Here is a 5,138-nt window from a genome sequence, read left to right as displayed (position 1 = left end):
GACTCCTTTGCGTATAGTTTTGGTATTATTGTGGCACCACCACCCGCATACATTGGTGTGAGGCGGCATAGCCGCTTTGTGTTGGTATTGGTATCGTTGATGCATATTCACCCTCATACATTGGGGTGAGACGGCATAGTTGCCTTACGTAAGTTCTTAGTACTGTGGTTATATATCCACCCGCATACATTGGGGTGAGGCGACAGGGCCACTTGATTAAAGTTGTGGTATTGTACGTACACCTCCACCTGCATACATTGGGTGAGGCGGCGGGGCCGCTTTGTGTGAAGATGGTTACATAGGATCTTATCTTAAATCCTATAAATGTTGTAGATAGCTTTTAATAAGCTTGCTATGGTTGAGACAGTTATCTACATTATTCTATTGCCGCACTAGTTCATCATAATTATCTTGTATTTCTAAATTTTTAAATTGGTGTTTAGTTTTCATACTAGTACTATTCGACGGTACTAACGTCCCTTTTGTTGGGGGCACTGCATCTTTAAATGGATGCAGGTGGTTCCACAGCAGGAGACATTGATCAGTGATACAGTACACCTTCTTTTCAGCTGATTTGGTGAGCCCCACTTTATTTCGGGGTCATGTATTTGTTTCTCATGTACTGTGTTTTGAGGTATAGTCAGGGCCTTGTTGCCGGCATTTCCATATTACTCTTCTATTGTACTTAGAGGCTCCGTAGACAGGTTGTGGGTTATGGTTGATGTTGGGAATTGAACTAGAAATGTTGGTAATTGGAAATCATGTTTTTCATTAATTCTATAAACTCGTAATGTTTTGGAAATTCTGAATGAAGCTTCTAATAGGAACTAAATGAAAGTTATTAATGAAATCTTTTCAGCGTTGATTAATGGAGTACATCTCCTCTTTATTCATGGATGAGTTTGGGTAGAAGAAAATCTAACATGCTTGCTCGTCCGGGTTCTCTCAGTTGAGCGCCGGTCGCGCTCCTCGGTTTTGGGGCGTGACAAACTTGGTATCAGAGCCTAAGGTTTTAAAGTTTCCAAGGATGTCTCGAAGCCGTGTCTAGTAGAGTCCTTATTATCGGTGTGTTGTCGACCACATCTATAATTAGGATGCTACATGGGCATTTAGGAATAATACCCTTCTTTGATATTCTGAATCGTGCGATGAAATTGGTTGTGAAACTATTCTTCCTCCAACTCGTGCGTTGAGGTTCAAGGTAAGTTTAAATGCTCTTTTGGTTTATTCTAAGTAATGTTATCATGTGACATGACGAATGGGTAAAGGTCTGAATATTAAACAGATGGCACATGTATCATGTTGAATGAATGGTATGGCAATATGAGACAAGTATATAGTACCATGCGCATAATATGAGAAGAGTGCTAGAAGTGATTACCCACCTCCAAAGAGGCATTGACGTGATAAATGAGACCTAAGCTTAACTAGTACATGTGCATAGTGTGGGAACCATGTGTATGATTCTAAGATGTAGATTTGTTACATAGACACGTGATATATGAAAGGATGGCCTGGAGAGTAATGATAAATGTGTACGTCTTTCACGGGAGACAAGAAATTATGAAAGGAGAGTCAATTGAACCCACAATGAGAAGACCCTAGCACTATGAATATTATAAAAATCCTAGGAATGTGTGAAGTGGTGTTACACTCGAAAAAGGATACTGACACGAGGGATTTGGATCCCAAGCTTATGTGGCTAAATAAGAGTAGAGAACTTATGAGGTTAATACCATGGGGACTTAAATCTCCCTAATAGTAAATCATATACAGGAGGACTAGAGATGTGAAACATGTGTTCCTCAAATTGCTAAATTCAAAAGTTGTGTCGAAATGTGAAACGTTCACCCCAAGTGGGGAGGGAAGGACCATGTTGAGGCTACTTAAGTGCAATAAAATGAGAGTAGGGCCATGTATCTATGATGTTTGGATATTTTGTTGAAGACATGTGTAGTCTAGAAAAGTGGTAAGGGATAACATGATTCTCTAAAAGGAAATGCAAAAGATAAACCACTAGTACAAAAATAATGTGGAAGGTTAGGAAATGTAAATTCTTTGTACGTGGCAATATACATGACAAGGTCAACGATACTAGAAACTAAGAGTAAGGTTTGCAAAAGGGTTTTATACTTGTTAGAGAGTCAGGGACAATGGAACCCAAGGAAGTAATATAAATCAAATGAGAAAGGATTGCGAGTTCATAGAATGAGTTAATCACGGATTTGCGATTTAGCTAAAGTTCCAAGGCTTTAAGAAAGACAAAACGAGTGGGAGAGATAAATGTGATGTTATAATAACCCAAGAGTGCATCGGGACTTGATGGAGAATCTTTTAAGAATCTTACAAGAAAGGAAGTGTTAAGTAATACACGGATGAACACACTTTCCCACGGATATCCCAACAAGTGTTGAGAGGCGAGTAGGATGAATTCCCAACTAAGGAAAAAGACCATGTAACATACGGAAGAATGCATGGCTATTCACTAACTAGGAATAATGATGCGAGAAGAATTGGAAGAGAAATCTGATATAGATGTTCCACTACTGATGAAATATAACAATATGATCATTTATGCCTCTAGGCAACTCAAGAATCATGAGAAAAACAATCCAACACATGACTTAGGACTTGCGGCTGTGATTTTTACATTAAAGGTTTGGTGTCATTAATTGTATGGGGTCCAAGTGGACATATTCACAGACCAAAAGATCTTTCAATATATTTGCAAATAGAATAAATTGAATCTAAGGTGGAGAAGATGGCATGAGTTATGTAAGGATTACGATATCAATATTCCATATCCTCCAAGGAAGCGACTATTGTGGCGGATGCTCTTACCCGGAAATCTATGGGTAGTTTGGCTCACTTGGAGGCATGTCAAAGGCCGTTGGCCAAGGAAGTTCATCGATTGGCTAGTTTGCGAGTTTGTATTGTGGACTCTAATGAAGGAGGGGTAATTGTACAAAATAGGGCTGAATCATCGCCTGTTGTGAAAGTCAAAGAGAAGCAATACAACGATCCATTTTTGGTGCAATTGAAGGAGGGGATTCAAAAACATAAAACTATGGTTTTTCTCTTGGCACGGATAATGTTACACTAAGGTACCAAGGGCGACTTTGTGTTCCAAATGTGGATGGTCTCCGGGAAAGAATTATGACTGAAGCTCACACTTCTAGGTATTCCGTGCACCCAGGTTCTACGCAAATGTATCATGATCTCAAAGAAGTCTATTGGTGGAATGATATGAAGAGGAATGTGGCGGACTTTGTGGCAAGATGTCCGAATTGCCAGCAAGTGAAGGCCGAACACCAGAGGCCCGGTGGGTTGGCACAGAACATAGAAATTCCAATGTGGAAGTGGGAGATGATCAATATGGACTTTGTGGTAGGATTACCTTGCACTCCGCGCAAGTTTGACTCAATTTGGGTGATTGTGGATCAACTCATGAAGTTAGCACACTTTTTGCCGGTTAAGTCTACCGACACAGCGGAGCAGTATGCTCAGTTGTATATCAAAGAAATAGTCAAGTTGCATGGCACCCCAGTTTCCATCATTTCTGATCAGGGAGCATAATTCACGGCTAAATTTTGGAAGAAATTTCAGCAAGGTTTGGGTACTCAGGTTAATCTTAGTACAACCTTTCACCCGCAGACTGACGGGCAGGCAGAGCGGACCATTCAAACGCTTGAGGATATGTTGCGCGCTTGTGTTCTAGACTTCAAAGGTAGCTGGGATGATCATTTACCACTCATAGAATTTGCATACAACAATAGTTATCATGCTAGCATTCAAATGGCACCGTTTGAGGCTTTATATGGTAGGAGATGTAGATCTCCCATTGGGTGGTTAGAAATTGGGGAAATAGAGTGGATAGGGCCAGACCTCGTGCATCAGGCTATGGAAAAAGTTAAAATCATTAAGGAACAGTTGAAGACTGCTCAGAGTTGTCAGAAATCGTATTCGGATGTTCATCGTAGGGATTTGGAGTTCAAAGAAGATGATTGGGTATTCTTGAAGGTTTCCCCCATGAAGGGTGTAATGCGATTTGGTAAGAAAGGGAAATTGAGTCTGAGGTATGTCGGACCGTACAAAATCATATAGAGGATCGGTGAGGTGGCGTACAAGCTTGAGCTACCATCTAAGATGTCATTAGTACATCCGGTGTTTCATGCGTCCATGTTAAATAAAGTAGTTGGAGACCCGACAGTCATTGTTCCAATTGAGACTATTGAGGTTAATGAAGAATTGACCTATGAATAGATTCCGGTTTCTATTATTGACCGGCAAGTCCGAAAGTTGAGAAATAAAGAAATTATATCTGTAAAAGTGTTATGGCAAAACCAACAGGTTGAAGAGGCTACTTGGGAGGCCGAGGAAGAAATGAAGAAAAAAAAGGTTTGCTTATTTGTTTGAATAGCCATGTATTTATAAAGTTGTGATCTATGAAAATATTCTAAGAGTTGCTTTCTATGAATTTTGTATCATTTGAACAATTGGCGTTAAGTGTGTTCCTTTCCGGAAATATATTATTTATGAGGCCACAGTTGGTGTTGTTTTGTATGATGTTACGTCGTTGGATTATGTATATGTTGTTAAGATTGGTTTCTGGGGTTCTCTGGCAGGTGGACATGCCCAGTTACAAGGGAAACTCTGCCGAAATTTTTACGAATTTGTAAAGATAGCCAAATTTTAAGGGCCATAAGTAAGTTGAAATTTTGGAAAGGAAGTATGCGATCGATGTAGTCATGAGTTCCTATGTATAATGATTGGAGGTATAAGGATAAATTTATTCTTAGAAGTGACTTGTGAAGCATTCGAGGATGAATGTTCTTAAGTGGGGGAGAATGTAACACTCCGAAAAATTTCGAAGTATTTAAGCGCTATTAAGAAAGTTGATATGAGCTAATTATATTATTTTGTGTGAAGACGAGGTCTATTAATGGGATGGATATAAATTGGATATGATAATAAGTGTACGAGTCATATTATAAGTGATGTGGGGTCTAGGGAGACCCCTAAGTCCAAGTCAAGTTGGAAATTTCATGATAGCCTAAAGTTCCAAATAAGCATGCACAAAACCAAACTTTGGACGGTCATAACTATATATTTTTAACGATTTAGGTGATGTATGACCT

This window comes from Nicotiana tomentosiformis, chromosome 8, assembly GCF_000390325.3.
Source record: "Nicotiana tomentosiformis chromosome 8, ASM39032v3, whole genome shotgun sequence".
NCBI lineage: Eukaryota > Viridiplantae > Streptophyta > Magnoliopsida > Solanales > Solanaceae > Nicotiana > Nicotiana tomentosiformis.
The sequence above is the reverse complement of the archived record's forward strand: the minus strand, read 5'-3'. Positions refer to the sequence as shown.